General features: G+C 44.8%; 1 long non-coding RNA gene across 1 annotated transcript; it reads left to right on the top strand.

Annotated features, from left to right (window-relative positions):
* The first annotated feature begins 16,366 nt into the window (after window positions 1-16,366).
* Window positions 16,367-18,112, top strand: LOC122200270. Its single transcript, XR_006193770.1, has 3 exons — window positions 16,367-16,507; window positions 16,857-16,968; window positions 17,395-18,112. It is a non-coding gene; the product is annotated as an uncharacterized LOC122200270 (long non-coding RNA).
* The last annotated feature ends 2,178 nt before the right edge of the window (window positions 18,113-20,290 follow it).

Here is a 20,290-nt window from a genome sequence, read left to right as displayed (position 1 = left end):
TCACTGTTTCCACTCTATGGTGTCAAAATGTATGCAGGTAACAATTTTAATGTATATTACCATGTTTTCCTCCAGAATGGTCTACCTTCCCACCAATGGTGCCTAGGAACAACTATTTCTAAATCAAAATAACAGCTCTGCAGTCTGTCCCACTATATCCAAGTCTTTCAAATGTAATATTCAATTTAGATAGTTAAAATATCGGAAAGGGACAATCTAACGTTATATCTTGTTCCTTCTGTGTCTTTAACTCATTCCCATACTCCTTTCCTAGAGTCTCCTTTTCTTCCGCCCCTAATTTTGGGTGACCTCAAAGGATCTGGGCATGGAATTCAGGGACTACACCCTCTCAGGAAGCTTACCAATTCTCATAATTTCATTTATCACTTTTATAATATTGATCTCCAATACCTGTATCCCCTTCTTAACTGCTCTTCTATTCTGTCATTAGTAGCATCATCTCCTACAATATTCATGGCCAGAAGCTGAGGCATCAACCTGGACTACTCTTCTTCCCCCCTCTGCTGTGTCCAGTCTCTTGCCAAGTGTTTTGGCCATCCATGGAAGCATCTTTCTTCCCTATCTGCTCACCATCAATCTCTAGTATTCAGTCCACACAAAGGCAAAAGATGGTGGATGTTCAGCTCCCAAGTTTAGATTTTATAATTTAAGTCTCATAAAGGATGAACTAACTCAGCCCCAGTTCCAAATTCTCTGCATGAGTCAAGTTCCTATTTCTGAACCAGTTAGGTATAGTCAGGGGTCAGGGTCACACAGCAGAAATATGACGGGTGACCAGCCCCTATGTGTGGGGTGCATTGTTCCCAGAAAAGAGGGTCCAGGGGGAAAACTCTGTAGGTGGTCATTACATGAGTCACTGAAACACCATAGAGTTTCAAGTATTGTTAGAAATCAAAGTTTGGGATATATTCCACACATTGGTGATGAACTTTGGGTTCAAACGTAGATTTCCTGAGTAAAGGAAGCTTAATTTTCGGCTGGAAATTTTTATATAATTATTTCATGAAAAAACATCCTGAAAATGAAAATAAAGGAAACATCATCTTATCTGCCTGGCTTATTTAAATAGGAAAATCGTACCATCTGCAACGAGAAGCCTTTTCAGACTCTCATTTTTCATCATCTAGACATGCAGTATGTGGTTCCCCTGATGCCAAGGTTTGTGGCCTCTTACTCGCTGTTGCTTCATACTGCTGGAGTGACATCAGCATTCTGGGTTTTCCCAGATGTGAGCCCAGAGGCTCTTAGTACTCTAAGTAGGAGTTGTTTTTGGATCAGGAAGAGTAAGCAGACAGGTCTAGAGGAGGGTTCCCTATAGCTTAAAACATGGTCCCGACTGTACTAATGATCAAAATTAAACTCAAAGAAAAAACAATTAAACTCAAGGAGAGAGTCACCCTTTGGCTGCTAAATTTTTAGGTATTTCTATGAAGTATTCCAGGGCGGGGAAACACATGAAGCCCTTCCTGCCTCATTCTGTACTACATTCATATAGGATTTTTTAAATCCAGAGACTTGCTATGCAATCTCATGCCTGCCTCTGGGTTTATGCAATTGTTGTTGCCTTTGGCTTTTTCTATGTAGGAAGAGTCTCCATATTTGCCACAGTCCAGCTTAGATATCTCCTCTTTTAGGAAGAGTCTTCCTTCCCATTTTTCCTCCTATTTTTTTCCTTCTCCTCCAACTTCTGCTGATAGAGCCGTTCCTGCTTAAGTGAACCCACCACACTTTCGCTCTTCACTCTTCAACATGTTTAACAAATAGGTTGAGCACCTACTTTGTGTCAGGTATAAGTATTTGACTTGTAGTTATATAGGATAAAAAAGCATGTTTCTTGCCTACAAGTATCTTTTAAATCTCATGGAGAGACAAGAAAAGACTAATACCATATAAGATATAGTGTGTATGTGTGTGTAGCAGAAGGGATAGGCAATTTTCTTCTCTGCTCCTGGTGTTTCCTTTAATGTGGATGGAACGCCATCAGTGTAACCCTCCTAGCCTTTCTCTTCCCTTTCCTTACCCTACTCCAAGGACTGATGTATTTGATGACTGAGTTTTGAAAGAAGACATTAGTCCTGCTCATGAGGGATTCATTTTCTCTTCTGTTAGCCCATGCTGTAAATCTTATAGTGGTAGGCCCTCTAGTGAGGTAGACTGACCAGTCCATCTGAGCCTGTGCCTTGACGGTTAAGTTAGCCCCATTCTAGGGTCATTATTAGGAATGTCGTTTGTCTAGTTGCCCATAGCTATTCACTCCTCATTATTATGTCAGCTTTATCACTAGGAAGGGTAATATTTTGGGATCCTGTTCCATCTACTTTTTTTTTTTGGTCTTTTTCAAAAATGCATTTCAGAGCTCATGTAGGGAAAATGGGTACTATGTTCTGACCACTCAAACTCTCCCCATCATTGTGTAGTTAGATGCAGATTGCAAGGAAATTTGATGAAGGAGGAACTGGAGGATTCAGGGAATTTGTTACAGAGGATGCACACATTGTTTAGTAAAGAAGGAGGATGTGCGTTGCTAACAGGGAGAGAAACATGCTCACAGAGAGAGCACAGTAATTCCACAGAAGGATGTGTCACCTGGGTTGAGGGGCTGAGGGTGTCCAGAGATGTGAGTGGAAAGGAAACTAAGAACCAGATCACAAAGGACTCTGCCATGGTAAGGAATTTAGGTATTTGTCCATAGCCAATGAGGGATCAATGGAGAAATTCTGAATTGAGGAATGCTATGAGGAAATTTGAGTGCCAAAAACATGACTCTAGCAGCAGTAAGAAACAGATTTGATAATGAAAACCATATGGTATTGGCATTAGAAAAGACAGTATAGACCATTGGAGCATAAGAGAGAGCCCAGAAATTCTCCCTCCCTTTCAGCCCCTCCCCCACCCCTCTCTCTTTCAAAATAAATAACTAAACATTTTTTTTTTTTTTAAGTAGAGAGAACCCAGAAATACATCCAGGCATATATTGTCAACTAATCTTTGGCTAGGGTACCAAGAATACACAATAGTAAGGAGATAGTCTCTTTTTTTTCATAAAATGTTTTTAAATGTTTTTATTTACTTTTGAGACAGAGAGATAAAGCATGAGCAGGGGAGGGGCAGAGAGAGAGGGAGACACAGAATCTGAAGCAGGCTCCAGGCTCTGAGCTGTCAGCACAGAGGTCGACACAGGCTCGAACTCACAGACTGTGAGCTCATGACCTGAGCTGAAGTCGGACGCTTAACCGACTGAGCCACCCAGGCATCCCAAGAGATAGTCTTTTCAACAAATGGTGCTGGAAAAACTGGATGCCCACACACCAAAGGATGCAAACGGTCCCCTCTCCCATCATGCACAAAACTCAACTCCAAATGGATGAAAGATTTAAAATAAGACCTAAACTGTAAAACCCCTGGAAGAAAACATAGGGGGAAAGTGTCAAGACCTTGGTCTAATGATTTCATGGACATGACACCAAAGGGACAGGCAATAAAAGCAAAAATAGACAAGTGGGACTCTGTCAAATGAAAAAGTTTCTGCATAGCAAAGAAAGAGTCGACAGAGTGAAAAGGCAACCCACATAATCTGAGAAAATATTTGCAAAGCATGTAGATGGTAAGGAGTTAAATTCCAAGATATGTGAGGAACTCCTACAATTCCATAGCAAAAAACCCAAACAGCACAATTAAAACAAGAACTCGAATAAACATTTCTCCAAAGAAGACATATAAATGGCCCATAGGTATGTGAAAAAAGTGCTCAATATTATTAATCATGAGGAAAGTGCAAACCAAAACCACAGTGGGATACCATCTCACACCTGTTAGGTGAGGATGTGGAGAAATCAGGGACCTTGGGCACTGTTGGTGGGAATGTACAGTAGTACAGACACTACAGAAAACAATATGGAGGTTCCTCAAGTAATTAAAAATAGAACTATTATATGATGCAGCAATCCTACTCTTGGGTATATAGCCAAAAGAATTGAAATGACAATCTCAAAGAGCTCTCTGCACTTCCATGTCCATTACACCATTATTCACAATAGTTGAGATATGAAATAACCCAAATGTGCATTGATGGACAAAGGATAGAGAAAACATGGTATATACATACAGTGGAATATTATTCAGTCTCTAAGAAGAAGGAATTCTTACCATTGGTGACAACATTAGTGGATCTGGAAGACATCATACTAAGTGAAAGAAGTTGGTGCAGAAGGACAAATGTTGCATGATTCCATTTAAATGAAGTCTCTAAAATAGTCAGACTTACAAAAGCCAAAAATAGATAGGGGGAGGAAGAAATGGGAAATTATTGTTGAACGGGTATAAAGTTCTAGTTATGCCAGATGAGGAAGTTCCAGAGATCTTCTATACAACATAGTGCCTATAGTAAACAATACAGTGTTGTGCACTTAAACATTTGCTAACAGGGAGGATCTCATGATAACTGATGCTGCTACAAACAAACAAACAAACAAACAAACAAGCAAAGAGGTGAAGAAAACTTTGAAGGTAATGGATGTATTTATTTCCTTGATTGTGGTGATGGTATCAGAGGTGTGTGTGTGTATGTTCAAACTCATCAAATTGTATATATTAAATATGTGCATTTTTGGTATGTATCAATCATACGTCAATAAAACTGTAAAGAGAGAGAGAGAGAGATGGAAGGAAGGAAGGAAGGAAGGAAGGAAGGAAGGAAGGAAGGAAGAAACTGACTTAGTAGAGGTAAGGAGACAGCTTACCTCCTGTGATATGGAAACTGGTTATAGACTCACTAGTCCTTATAAAAGGTGACAAGGAACCAGAGTTAGCATAACAATGCAAAGAGCAAAGGAATGGGATGCAGATGCAATTGATCATAAAGCAGTAGACTCTGTGATTGAATGTGGGGGTGGGCAGTGGAAGAGTCCACGCTGGCTCCTAGATTAGGTTTGATCAACTGGAAGGATGGAGAAGATCAGATGCCTGTGACTGATACCTTTATCTTACCACCTAAGATACTGCATCGTAATGCATTGATAATTCAACCACATTTGTTCAGGACTTCTTAAAAAGAGAGACTGGGACTTTTGAGTATCCAGAAGGCCTTTCACTTGCCTGATATATAGCAGGCTCAAAATACTTCTTGAACTTCTCAAAAAATTTTTTTTGAAAAACACAAATAGAGCTTACTATGTGCCAAGCACTATTCTAAATGTTTTACAATAATATTTCACACACTTCTTGTAAGAACCCTACAGGATAGGTACAATTGTCTTCATATTACAGATTAGGAAATTGAGGCACAGAGATTCATTAACTTGCTACTAAGTTGCCAATCTGGGTTTCAAGTTCAGGCAGCCTGGCTTTGGAGATGTTTCCCTTAACCATTGTATTGTACCAAATAAATGTATGAATCTCTTGAAGGCTGCTACGTTAATGTATCCAAAGTGACTTCTATCAATGTCAATTGAGAAAGATCTTCGAAACTCAGCTCAGGTATCCTCTGACATCCCAGCACTCACCTGAGCCCCAAGCCTCGGTTCAGAGTCCCTCCTGTGTGCTTCTACAGTGTCCACCATTGACTTCTGTCCTAGGATAGACCCTATCTTCTTGGAACCGCCTGTTTTTTTCTCTGTCTCCCTTGCTAGCTTGTGAGCTCCTTGATGGCAAAGGATTGGGTCTAACACATGTCTATGGTCAGAGCACCAAACATTCATTCATTCTGGCTAAATTCAGAAAGAAATAACCTAACAAGGTAGATACCCACATGGCAAGGTTGCCCACAAGACCCTTGCAAGATGGAGTAGCAGTTGGGGGTGGTGGTTGGGAGGAAGGTGAGACATAGGTAGAGCAAGAGAGTGCCCTCAGGGACTAAGCCCTTCTAATCTCATGAAGAGAGGAGGTTGAGGTGGAGAATTCCCTGCCAGTGAAGGCTCCAAACATCTGTTTCTCATCTTACTATCCATTTATGATTTTCTCCCTCTTCCTCCCTCTGACTCTTTGGGGTTGGTTGCAGCCGGAAAGCCCATGTGGAAGTACAGTTCTCGGTAAATCACCAAGAAGGCTCCAGGGCTTTAGGGCTCATTTCTCACTGGAAAGAGCCAAATCCAGCAGAGGCTGGTGAGGGCTGGTAAAGAAAGCCAGGCGTGGGATATCTCTGCCTTTTTTCTCCGTGCAGTGAGTGGGCAGTGAGGGGATGGGGGCGGTGCATATTTGTGTATGTACGTGCCTCTGTGTGTGTGTGTGTGTGTGTGTGTGTGTGTGAGAGAGAGAGAGAGAGAGAGAGAGAGAGAGAGAGAGAGAGAGAGAGAGAGAGTCCAGGTTATGGCTCAGATCCTTTCTTGCAGCTTTCAGTAGGACTCAGAAAGTCAAAATCTCTAGGAGGCTGAGCCTCGATATCTCTCCCCGCACCCGCCTGCCCCATCCGGCTAAGCACAGGGGTGTCTCTCCATGAGAAAGTCTCTGCAGAGGCCAGGTCTGTGCCAGGGCCCCTCTCCCTGCCTCCCGCCCACAGACTTCACAAGAAAGTCAACAGGGGCAGGGAGAGCACACCCAGATGACTTGGAGTGGTAGCCAAATTAGAGCAGAGCTAGGCAGAGACTGTGAGAGCATGAAAACTAAGTAATAGGAAATGCCGTTTGTGGAATCTCAGTAGGGCCGGTGGTAAAACTGAGTTTCTCTGTAACAGAGTTGCCTTTTAAAGTGAAGCCTCTTTCTACTTATTAAGCTGTTTTATGTTGACTTTCGGGGAGAGCCAGGGTGGGGCAATGGGTTCCATGGGCTAAGACGATCACAGACGAACCTGTCAGCACAATCAAATTCCAGTCTGATCGCTCTGATGGACACTGAAACTGCATAGATGGTTCAGCCCGGGTCTCTGTTTCATCAGCCTTTAAAATTCAAATGATGCTGTATTAGGACTAAGTAGATTTCGGTTTAAGATTCCCAAGGGATGCTGTTAATGTATTTCTCTATTATGAACTCCATCGTTCTCGCAGGGAGGTTTTTACTGAAACTTCAGGGACTCGTGGGTCTTTCTGGAGGCCTTGAAATGATCTAGAATGGGCCTTTGTGGTATAGCGCTTGCTTTGAGTTATGTTCCATGAATTCTTCCACTTCTTAGTCCATCAAAGTCTTCTACTCAAAGCAGAACTGATTCTCATCTAGAATTCTTTCCATTAATGAACTGGCCCCCTCTGCCAGGTTAACTGGAGACTCACATGGTATAATAAAGGATTTCTGTACCACATCCAAGTGTGAGGAAAAACCTGGGAAATGTAGTTTCCAGAAAAAAATAGATGGGTCATGAGAATAACAGATGAGATTATTTGAAATTGAGACCATTCCTAACAGCCGGGGACTCAAAGTTCTCGTTGTACAAGTGCCTTTCCCATGTCTTTTAGGATCTCAAGAAAGTACCTTCTGCTTTACACAACATTTGCTGCAAACTTCCATTTGACCCAGAGAATGAGTTTTCAATGCTTCAGTTGTGCAGGAGAGCTAAGAGCCTGATGTAATTCATACTAAGGGCTAAATGACTAACACCAGAGCCTGAGGGCAATGGGAGAGAGTTTGAGTGTCTGAGCTAAAATGAACAGATGACACCCCCTCCATCACCCCTACCATACACTAAGGTGGGAAGTCCCATTAGAAGGGCCTTGATTCTTTTTACAGGAACATCTGAGAATCTCCCCACAGCCTTGTTTGGCTAAAGCTTTGCTACTGAAATAATTCACTATAGCTGTACCTAGCTCCAACTTTCCTTTGAATGAGTCCTCTCTCGGAGACCTCCCCCGGCTAATAATAATAAACATTTTTGGATGGCCTCAACTACGAATTTGACTGAAACGCACAAACACGTTTGAATCCAGCAGCGCACGTAGCCTCGACTGAATGATAATAGTAATGGCAACGACAGCATTGGTCAAGTTTGTGCCGGGCTCCGTGCCAATCACACTGCACAAAATTATGTCACTTAATTGTCACAACAATGCTAAAGGGAAAGCACTCTTATCACCCCCGTTTGCCTATGAGATTCCTGCAACTAAAGTGGTTGAGTTTATTTGCGCCCTGGCTGATTGACTGGAGTGTATACTCACCCCAGCTGGGGTTGCTGCTTCTCTGGAAACTGAGAGCTCTGTGACATGCATCAACATGTAGCCCAGAACATCCTTCCAGTGTCACGTGGCATGTCCTTGCCACTTGAACTCATACCCACACTGGTATTTGGGTATTTGCTAAGACAACAAGGGTTCCGCGGGAGCTTAGTATCTTTCTTTTCCATCTTCCCAGGAATAGTTACCAGCAAAATCTCTAGTTCTAGTGCTGGTGTTAGTTCCACTTCAGTGGCTGGATGTGGGTGGGAACGGAAAACTTAGCCGTCGTCACCTACTGAAAACGTGGCATGGAGTATTCATATTACCAGAAATGCCAGGATACAACTTTCCTTGGGCAAATCCAAAGGAAAGGAGAGAAGACAGAGGTGATTCCATCCCTCCAACCGACCCCTCCCACTCTGACATGATGGGAAGAATGAGAAGGCTGAGCATGACAGAAAACGGTGATGGCGATGAGGGTTCTCACCTCTGGGCCAACCAAGAAGGGCCTGGGATCAAACAGTTCAGCCAGAGGGAATTGGGTCCTTCCACAATATCCTAGAGCCCAGGAGGGTACCTCATAGGCCGTCACCCCTGCGCAGGGGCCTGCATTGTTATTATTTCGACTGTTTTTATGAATGTGGCCCACACTGTGAGGAAGGGAATGCCCCCTTTCCTCAGTCTGCACAAAGGCTACAACCCCAGGGCCTCCTCTCTTCCTCTGGCCCCAGTGCTCCGCACTTGGATGGGGAACCCCCTATTGACCTTTTGGAGAGAAGAGAAGGGAGAGAGTGGGCGAAGGGGTTCCAAACTCTCTTCCCTCAGCTGTGACCTTTAAGCAAGCTCTGCATTCTTGGGGCCCCCAGAGCCCACAGTAGGCTCTCCCAGGCCTTGATTTGCATATCTTCTAACTGCCTTAAACAGACCAGGGCTAGGGGAAGAGGGGGTGTGTGGCCGAGAGGAAGCTGTTGAGGTGGAAGCTATCTTTGTCTCAGACAATGAGTGCGGGAAGATGTGCCAACCAAGATGTCCGCGCTTCCCAGTGGAGGGAACTGAGATTTGAAGGTGACCAGAGGGTCCTCCCACCATTGTCTGCCACAGGCCCTGAAATCCTCACCTCGCCTCACTTCAGGTGGGAGGCCTCCCGAACAGGACACGCATGATTTTTTCCTGGTTCGAGATGTGATGTCGTCTGAAGGCAGATCATATGGGTGGCTGAAATTCTGTCTTGGAGTTTGAAGGCCTGGTGTCAAGTCCAGCACGTTGCCCAGTCTCCTCCAGCACCATCTGCAAGTGAAAGTAATGCCCGCCATTTTGTAGGCTTTTTGTAAGGCAAGTGAGGTATGAAGGTCAAATGTCCTGTGAATCTGTAAGGGACTGTTCTGTGTATGAGGAGACTATTATCACTATTCAAACAAGGTAATATGTTATTAGTTAGTGATACATATATCCTATACTATTAGTTAATAATATATGCAGCGAATATTTATTTAACCGACATTGCACTAAATAATTTAATGTAATAAGCTATATTTATTTAAGTGCTCATTACGTGCCAGGCACGGTTGTAGGAACTGGCAATACAGTTGAAAACAAAATCCTTGCTCTCCTGGGGCTTACTTTCTCCTGGAGGAGAGAGACAGTAAACAATTACACAAAAATAATGAAGACAATTTCAGACATTAATGACTGCTATAAGTAAATGCTACAGAAAATGGGATGGAGAGTCTCTGGGGGTGGGGAGCATGGCAGTTTTTTATAGATGGTCGCCTTCTGAGGAGTTGACTTCTGTGCTCAGGTGGAAGAGACCGACCAAGAAGCCAACCACGTGATACAGGAGAGGTGCTCCTGGTAGAGAGAAGAGCAAGCGAAAAGGTCCTGAGGCAGAAGTAAACTTGAAGAGCAGAAAGAGGTCCTGGGGAGGGGAGGGTGGGCGGGGGGGCTGGAGCAGATCCATGAGTGGGGCTGGGACAAGAGGCTTTATGGGGCTGCCAGCAGGTGTGGCCTTGTGGGACACGGTGAGACTCTTATTGCCGGTGGAAGCCACTGGAGTGTTTCAGAGGGGAAGCAACATAATCTGATTCACATTTTAACAAGAGCTTTCTGGCTCTTGGTCGATAAGAATCCGAACGAAGCAAGAGCGAAAACCGGGAGCTCCATCAGGAGGGAACTACCAACAGTATTTCAACTGATTATCCTAACAACCCGACCGAGGATGATGTGCTATTGTCTTAATTGAGAAACTGAGGCTTCAGGGAGCCTGAGTGGTTTTAGGAAGGCCATACCCCTAGTAAGCAGCGGAGACGGGATCTGAACCCTGGGGAAGCTCTGACTCCAGAGCCTGAGTTTACAAACCTTCGGTGCATTGTTTCTCCCATCAAAAACCTCTGTAAGTCCCGTCCGATGATGCTGTTAATAGTGGCTAGCCATGCACGGAGGAGGGCACTTGTTGGGATGAGCCCTGGGTGATGTATGGAAACCAATTTGACAATAAATTTTATTTTAAAAAAATAAAGCAAAAGAAAATAAAAAGAAAAATTGTGGCTAGCCATCCGTTAGGTTAGAAGAGTCCAGCCAGGGCGGGGTTGGGGCTGGTGGGGGGGAGGAGGAGACCAGGCAGCTGATGGTCTCCCTGCAGCAAGGAGGCTCGGCTCCACCCTCCCGTGGGCTTTCCTGCCTACGACACGGGGTCTCGTTCCCACCACCACCCCACACCCCTGCCTGCGGTCCCGATTGCGCCCCACCGAGGCCCGTGGCCGCAGGATGGCTCCCCTCCACATGTGGCTGCGAGCCACAGGGTGACGATGGGACAGCTTTGTTTTGCCCTAACAGCTGCCTCCATGGTAACAGCCTGAGGCATGACTGGAAAAGCCATTTGTAGGACTACAGAGCTGGAAGCAGGGAGCCCAGGCCGGAGGGAGAGGGGGAGCCCCGGCCCGAGAGGGGGTGGCGTCCACGCCGGAGCTGGAAGGTGCGAGGCGCACCTGTCCCTTTCTGTGGGCCTCGTCATGTCCTGTCTTTCGGTTTAGGCTCAGCAAATCCAGATGTTCTTCGACCAGCTTGGGCATATTTGGCCCAGGCCTACGCGTCTCTTCATTTTTCAGCCAGTCTGACAAATATTTGTAATAACCTCATTCTGTGAATCCCAGGACGCCTTTCGGGCTGTAGGGGGTTAATGAGAACCGCCCCTGCCTGTGGAGCTTCCCAACCACCCCCCCTCACCCCCCTCACCCCCACCCCTGCTACCCCTGGGCCATGCCTAGGCCAGCAGGACTTGCTGTCCAAGGGACCTCATAAGACATCCGAGGAGTCTTTTCTTAGAAACAGGAAACAGTCTTCAGCCAAGTACAAATGAACTGAAGCACCCAGAAACCTGAGGATTGCTCCAAACTCGGGAGGCCCGGAGGCAGACAGGGAGGGTTGAACTCCTGGCAGGGTCTCCCTGACTCATTTGCTTATGAATGGGATTGATCTCAGCTGTGTTCTCAGCCTTTTCTTCACTGCACTCAGACCATTATGTAAGTGCTGGTAACACATTCATTGAAATACTTTCAGCAAAAGTCTTTTCGATCCTAAGACAAAAATATGAATCAAGACAATATTACTTGTTGTTTTTCGGAAACTCGTAACCTTTTCATTGGACGGATGCTGGATTGGGGACCTGCTTGGGCAGTTGTTTGAACAGAAGAGGATGGCATGAAATAATGATGTTTTGTTTTTTGTTTTTTTTCTTTTTTTAAATTTACATACAAATTAGCATATAGTGCAACGATGATTTCAGGAGTAGATTCCGTAGTGCCCTTTACCCACCCCACAACCCCTCCGATAACCCTCAGTTTGTTCTCCGTATTTATGAGTCCATTCTGTTTTGTCCCCCCCCCCATTTTTATATTATTTTTGTTTTCCTTCCCTTATGTTCATCTGTTTTGTCTCTTAAAGTCCTCATATGAGTGAAGTCATAGGATTTTTGTCTTTTGCTGACTAATTTCACTTAGCATCATACCCTCCAGTTCCATCCACGTAGTTCCAAATGGCAAGTTTTCATTCTTTTTGATTGTCGAGTAATACTCCATTGTGTATATATATATATATATATATATATATATATACACGTATATATATATATATATATACGTGTATATATATATATATCACATCTTCTTTATCCATTCATCCAGATGATGTTTCTTTCCAAATACAGCAGGCGTAGTAATGGGGAGCCCCATAAGTGGGTATTTGCTGTGGCTTATTTGTGAATCTATCGTTTTCAAGGGGTAAATAAATCTATGCTCCTTGAGGATCGGGAACGAATCCCTAAGTTTGCTGTGGCATCTCCAGCACCTGGTTTGATGCCTGAAATTTGCCTCAAAAAGTAAGGGCGCCTGGGTGGCTCAGACTGTTAAGTGGCGACTTCGGCTCAGGTCGTGGTCTCACGGTTTCGTGGGTTCAAGCCCCACGTCGGGCTCTGTGCTGACAGCTCAGAGTCTGGAGCCTGCTTTGGATTCTGTGTCTCCCTCTCTCTCTGCCCCTCCCCTGCTCATGCTCTGTCTCTCTCAAAAATAAATAAACATTAAAAAACTAAAAAAAAGGGGGGGCTCGATGGATAAGTGACTGACTGAATGAATAAATCCATAATATTTGCTCTTGATTCATCAAGGTGAGACTAAGCCACCACTGGAGTGGGGCATATTGCTTGTCAGATATTGAGGGAAGGGGAATAGAATAGGGAAAGAGTGCGGTGTGGTGATGGGAAAGAATTTTCTTTGGGGAGTGGTGGTACGGCATTAGGGAAGGACCACGAGACTTAAAATCAGAAGAGCAAGTGTCCAATCCTGACTCTCTGAGTAGCCCTGTGACCCTCAGGCAAATTGTTCAATCTCTCTGGGCCTCGGTTTCATTGCTAAATCAAGACTTTTAATACCTACAAATATTATCGTAATAACCTTGGGATCAAATGAGACAAGAATGGGAGAGCATCTCCAACACACGAGAGAGCATATCTGCACACTTTTGAGAAGTTGGCATCTCGTCAGGTCTGGCTCTGGCTCAAGGTCTTTTCAATGCACCGTGTAATTTATTTTCCCGATAATGGCACGCACCACATACTTTCGTGACTAACTAGTGTCTTACCCTCCTCCGGGTGTTCTCTCCTCCAGGCCACGCAACCAGAAAGCTTCCTCCTGTCCTGGTGCATGGGCTTCTCTTGGCTGGGTCGCTTCACAGAGTGGGCCCGGCCTTTCCTCTATGGCGACTCTAATTCTCGATGCAAGGGTCTGAGAGGGGGCCTCATAAGAGCTTCAGAATGTCTCCTCACCTGTTGTCGGAGCTACGGAGTGTCAGCACTGACAGAACTTTGCATGTGTGTGCTTTTCTCTAAAATTGGGCCTGGGACCAGCATTAAGGATTGTGCAGGGTCCCTTCCTTTATGAGCAGCAAATCAGGCAGGAAGGAGAGCCATGCTGTGGGCCCGGCCCTCCTTGGGCCTCGCACTTGTCTGCCTATCCCTACCACCACCGCCTACACAGAAGCGCCCGTGACAAGTCATCTGGAAGCAGCCCCCTCCCCCTCCCATGGCACTAGGGCTTTCCGAGGAGCTCGCCAGCTGAGGGAGTGGTTTCTGTGGTATTGTTGCCACAGCTCATTTTCCATTAGGGTCACCAGGCAACCACCAGGAAGCGACAACTCCTGACGTAAACCCTGCTTCGCCCAGCGAGAAGCTCTGTATCCCATTACTAACCCTGGGCTGGATGTGCCAAAGGCACAAAGGCGAGGGCGGATGGAGGCTTCCAGAGACCAGCTCTCAGCAATGTCGGTGCAGCTGTGAGGCTGGGCTGAGGGAGTGAGGGAGGGTTGGGTGACTCAGGTAGAGGCAGCAAGGTTTCAAACCAGACACTGATCCCAAATGAAACATTCTCCTTTGTCCCATTCTGACTGGACCTTTTTTTTTTTTCTTTCTCTTTTTAGGGTGTCACCCAGGAAATACACTGCTGTGTTCTTTTGAAATAAATGATGCTAACATCTCATTTTTGTGTGGTGATTGACAGTGTTTAAGGCAGTTGTGTTTCCACAGTTGAAATTTATCCTTCAACCAGCTGTTTGAGGTAAGTACGGTATGGTCTTTATTTGAGAGATGGGGAAACTGAGGCCCTGAGAGCAATGTCCTAGGCCAGTGTTGTATCAATGAGTAATTATTGACTGAGACCAATCAGGACTTCTTCCCACACCATGCTGTGGTGTTCATCTATCCTCCTTTCTCAAAGATCCTGCTCTCCTTGACAAAATTAGTTAATTAATCTGGTCCTTTATGCTTATAGAGTGTCTGCTACATGCCATGTATTAGTAAAGCATCAAATACAACATGCAACCACCCTGTCCTCGTGGTACTGAAATTCTGAGAGGTGATTAGTACATGCATGTGAAATGTCAGGTGCAGGTAAGAACACTGGCGAAAAGTTCAGCAGGGTCGGAGGTGGGGGAGAGCCTCTGTTTTATGCAGGGTGAGCCGAGAAAGCCTGCCAAGAAGTCGCCATGGGATCAGAGCCCGAGAGAAGTGAGGAAGCCCCTGGGGTGGTTCTAGGGCACCTGCCGGACGACAGCACAGACCACAGTACGTGCCCCTCAGCTCTCCAAGGTAGGTGTCATTACCCCCGGGAGAGATAAAAACCCTCAGAGCCGCTTGCTCAAGTCCCACAGCTATCAGGAGGGGAAAGAGGGTGCGGACCAAGGTCTGTCTTCAAAGCTCTGCTCCTAACCACCGTCAGTTTCAGGCAGGAAATCTTAACAGGTGGGGAGATATTTGGGGCAGGTCCTCTGCACTCAGATTCCTCGGAAAACACTTGGTGTTTGCCAATGCCACCGACATGATGTCACCAAGGCACATACTGGCATAATAAAAACTGGCCTGCTTTTATTATTTGACTTAGTTTTTATTTCATGTTTATATTTCCTAGTGGGCAACCGACCAGAGCCCAGCGATTACAGTCAACGTCACGTGCCTTATAGCGAGAGAGACTGGGCTAGGGATAATCGTTCTTTAAATGTCACCGTATGCCAGGCACTGTTAAGTGCTTTATATCTAGTATCTCACTTAATTTTCACAAACAGCCTGTGAAACAGATACTAGCTTTATCTTCATTTGAGAGATGATGAACTTGAGTTGAGGATCCGGTAAATCTTACATTACTGAGACGTGTCTGATTTACATTCAACTCACCTCTTACACCATAAACCGGGCTCTCGAGCCCTAAGGAATGGGTACAGCAAATCTTGAGTGTCAAGGGCTGACGGAGAGGAGGCCTAAGGGGGGAAAGGCAGGGAGACTGTGCGTCTGCTTTGTTGGGGGTCACGTATGTATCCAATACACCCAAATGGAGTAAATTGGGACTGGTTGGGAGTGAAACCTTTTTTCTCCAGAACTGCACTCTAGAATTATGAAGAGCAATTCATCAATCCAGGAAGAATGCAGGGCAAACCCCTGTCACACTTGACATTTGATTTTTAAATGTCCACCTTTTGTGGGGGAGGGGTATTAAAATATGGGCTTATTGGTAACCCATGAGAATATCAAGAACAAGGGTGAAGACAATGAAAACATCCCTAATCTTCCTACTCAGAGACAACCACCATCGCCATTCTGATAGCTCAGTGTTCTAGCTTCTGTGTAAGCCTCCTTAAAACATGTACTTTAGTCGAAACAGTTCTTTACATAGAATGGTGCAAGATCACCTCTTTCTTGTGAATTGAGCTGTACCCCCGTCCCCACTGCACACGCACAGAAACAGCTCTGGCTCAGGCTGCAGCGCCCTCCTTTTCCCTTTTGCTTATCACCTTGAGTTCCACAGGAGTGTGTGGTAAAGCCAGGCCCCAACTGGGCCCTGCTGTCTCTGGAAGGATTTCAGCTGACCCTGAGCTCTGGCACAGCCAAAGGGCATCCGCCTCTGCTACCGAGCCATACATTTCCCCTGACAGGAGCTCCTCTTAGACCTCCCTAGACAGCAGACATCGCGAGCAGACAGCAAGATTCACGGCTGTCTGGCTTCTCCCTGTCCTCCCCCAGATGGGCTGAAGCCAGATGACAGAGCATGAGACCCGAGGAGGAACAGCCTGGGGGTCGACGGCACGCCAAGCAGAAGTGGACAATATCTGGTCCCAGCTCACGCCTTGGCTTAATCGCAACCACATGAGCAAACTCAGGGCTGCACAGCACAGTTGTAATTGGAATAGAGTGTCCTCTGGGAGACTGTTGGGGATGAAGCTGTTCACCGCATGAGACGACGCACTGCTCCAGATATCATCCATTTACCAACGATCGTAACGGTGGCTAATGTTTACTGCGTGCCTATCGTGCCCCCGGCACAGCGTTCGATACCCTGGGAGGATCACCTCATTAGTTCTCATAACACATCGCACAGGTAGGTATGATTGCGCTCCTCATCTTGGACACGAAGATGTGGAAGGCTCAGAGAGAGTCGGTAGGGTGTCCAAGGTCACCGAGCTAGTACGTGATGGAGCTGTGGCTTGAAACAAAGCAGTTTTACTGTAGATCCTAGGCCTCTCACTTAGGTTTGATTTCATTCATTCACTCACTCATTTAATTGTCCACTCACTCACTCATTTAATCATTCATTCATTCACTCATTCACTCACTCATTTAATCCATCATTCATTCGTTCACTAAGTATGCTAATTCAAGCCACGATCCTCTCTCACCTAGACAGCAGGTGGTAATAACTTCCTACGTGTTGCCTCTCTCTAACACAGAGAGTTTCCACCTTGCCTGCATCTTGGAATGACCTGGGAAAGTTTTACTACTGCAGGTACCTGGTCCCAGAGCTACTAATTTAACTCATCTGAGATGTGGTCCACTCATAAGGTAAGAGAGATATATATGTATAAGCTCTAAACATGTCCCTCTTGTGCTACCAATATATTCCTGGAGAAAGGCCCAGGCTCTTAACGTGGCTATATTACACGGCTCTTTGGCATGTGGCCCCTCCCTCCTTAGCAGACCCCTTTTATACAGCTCTTTCTCTCACTCAGCACATTGCCTCTCTGGCTTTCTTGACTTCTGGGAACGTTCATGCTTCTTTCTGCCTTAGGGTCTTTACATGCCGATCACAATTCTCTTCCCCGTCTGTCTGGTTGCCTCCTTCTTGTTCTTCTGGTCTTAACTTGATACAGCTGATCACAAAAATGGCCATAATTCTCCACCCCTCCTCTAGCTGCACTTTTTGCCATGTGACTTTGCAGCTCTTTCCATTGAAAGCCGGATTCTCTTTTCCTGCCCTTTGAATCTGAGGTGGCCATGCAACCTGCCTTGATCGATAGAATCCTGCAGAAGAAATGTTGTGCCAGTTCTGAGCCTGAGCCTTGCAGGCTTCTGCTTGCTATCCTGGAACTCCACCATCACCACGTGAATGACCCTGGTCTGCCCTCCTGGAGGATCATAGCTGAGGCCATCCCAGACCAACCAACCTGGCCCACAAACTCACGAGGAAGCCTGGCTGAGATCAGAGCCCGGGCCAGACCCACAGGACCTTTCAGTTGATCTACAGACTTGTGGGCAATGATAAATGGTGGTTATTTTAAGCCACTAACTTTGGGTTGATTTGTTATGCAACAGTAGGTAGCTGATACACTTCAATATAATTTCCTATTTCTCTTTGAGCCTAAATCGGGTTCTCCCTTTATCCACTCTCATAGAACCTTATACTTGTCAATTGTATAATGGATGACAATGCTTATCAGAACTAAAAATTGTGTAAATAATACTTTTTTCTCTCTCTGATTAGAGTTTAAGCCCCATGAGATCAGAGACCACATTTGATTCGCTCCCTGAAATATTCCTACCATCTGGCATTATTTTATACACGGTATATGCTACACTTGATCTTAACCAAGAGGCCGAGAAGTGATACACATGGTAAATGCTAAATAAATACTTGTCAGAAGACAAACGCAAGGATGAATTCATATGCTCACTAAACATGTCCTAAGTACTTTCTCCATTTTGGGTACCATGCAAGATGTTAAAGATATCAAAATGAATAAGGCATAGTCTTTGTTCTTAAGGAAATTCACGGTTTAAAAGCTGGGACATGAACATGTAAATAAAAATTGTAGGCCACGTTAATAAATGTAATTGAGGGTGTTTAGCATGTTGATAAGAGCAGGATAGATCAGTGGGTTGAATAAATCTGGAGAAAAGAAGTTCCTGGAAAATGGTTTATGGAGTAAATATTCTAAATGATGATTCTACACCTGACGAGTGTGTGGCAATGGGCGTTCAAAGGCCGTAAGTGGTATTGCCATTGGAAATAGGACTTTTCAGAATGATTAACGGAGCTTGCTAAATTTCCATACAAGCCAAAATGCAAACTTCCCTTGAATTACATAACAGTGGCATTTATGGAAAACTCAAAACACATAAAACCATGTTTTAAAACTGTATGAAAATGAGATCCTTGGTGTTTATATGTAAATGCAATTAAGTATTAGGCTCAGATACTTACAAATAGGTTTTCGCCCATATGACTGCAGGGGCATTTGAAAAGTATCTGGAATGTGGGGTAATTTTTCGTTGCATGGTCATGTCCTATACATTCCGTGATCGGCATCTGTGGCCATTGCCCACTAAATGGCAGTAACATCCCCTCTCGATATTGTGACAGCCGCAAATTCACTTCAAATTTCCGAGACTGTTTTACCAACGTGGAGCTACATCTGCACTGAACTACTCAGGTAAAAAAAAAAAAAAAATACTTTGAGAAATTAGCGTTAACGTTTTATGGAACAGTGTTATTTAAAAAACGTACGCTATCTATGCACATGTTCTCACACTTCCAAATTACTTGGGTATTGTGGCAAAAGATGAGTCAACACTTTCTTGAGGGAGAAAGAAAGAATCCACTCCATTTCTCTCTTGGGAAGCAAATAACCTTACCATCTGAGCTGTTCACCGAAGCATGTGGACTGGAAGTCCAGCATACCTGTATTTCCACAGCACTGGGGGACAACCGGCTAAAAACTCACTTCGTGGTTCTGAGTCAACAACAGCACAAAAACATGTAAAAATTGCCTGGGGACTTATCTTGAAGAGAGCAATTCCACATTAATTTTTACAGATTAGTGAAGAATCCTAGTTGGTATATGTTTGTAAGCATTTCACAAATCATTTTAAAAGGTATATAATCAATGAGCTGATATTTGAGTACCTACAGTATGTGAAATCACTGTCCTAGCCGTTCTGAGAATCCAAAGAATCCTACTAAGTGTTTCTGATCTTTAAGGAACCGAAAAATCTAAATTTGGTAATAGGATATAATCATGCAAAATTTACGGAAACACAAGCTGCAAATACCTAATGAGTGGTACAGAACCCAAGGGCTTTAGAAGTTCAAGGGCAAAGAGAATTGGAATGACCAAGGAAGTTTCCCCAGAGGCTGGAGCAGGCCCTAAAGATAGATATGAGCCAAATAAGAAAATTAGGGAGGGCATTCCAGTGGAAGCGATGGCATGGGAAAAGAAAGGAGTCATACAATATGAATGTCATATTCTAGAAATTATGAGTAGACTCATCTGGCCAGAGTCACACTAGGTAGTAGCTAATAAGGTACATTGTAAATTAGAGCCAGATAGCTAAGCATCTTTAATACCACACTAAGATATCAGAATTGGTGTTCTAAGGAAAGAGGGGTTATTAAACATTTTGATCAGGAATTATTTAGGTATTGGGAGAAACCCTTTCTTTTTCTCCCCTCACTTATATTTCATTGTGAATAAACCTCTAGTGCAGAAATACTTCTGACCTCATAATCCCCTAATTCAATTCTCCCACCCCCCCGGGAGAGGGGAATTACTTTTCTGATTGAGAATTTGAGAGATAAATCTGACTTTTACAGGGATAGGTCCACATGGAGAGACCTGCGTCCAAATGTGCTTGTGATGGGGTAAGCCAAGCCCGCCTAATTCAGAATCAGGTGCTAGCATTCCCTTTTTTTTCTTTTATTTTTAATGTTTTTATTTATTTTTGAGACAGAGAGAGACAGAGCACGAGCAGGGGAGAGGCAGAGAGAGAGGAAGACATAGAATCCGAAGCAGGCTCCAGGCTCTGAGCTGTCAGCACACAGCCTGACGCTGGGCTTGAACTCACAGACTGTGAGATCATGACCTGAGCTGAAGTCGGATGCTCAACC

This window comes from Panthera leo, chromosome D1 (assembly GCF_018350215.1).
Source record: "Panthera leo isolate Ple1 chromosome D1, P.leo_Ple1_pat1.1, whole genome shotgun sequence".
Classification (NCBI taxonomy): domain Eukaryota; kingdom Metazoa; phylum Chordata; class Mammalia; order Carnivora; family Felidae; genus Panthera; species Panthera leo.
The sequence above is the reverse complement of the archived record's forward strand: the minus strand, read 5'-3'. Positions and strand labels throughout refer to the sequence as shown.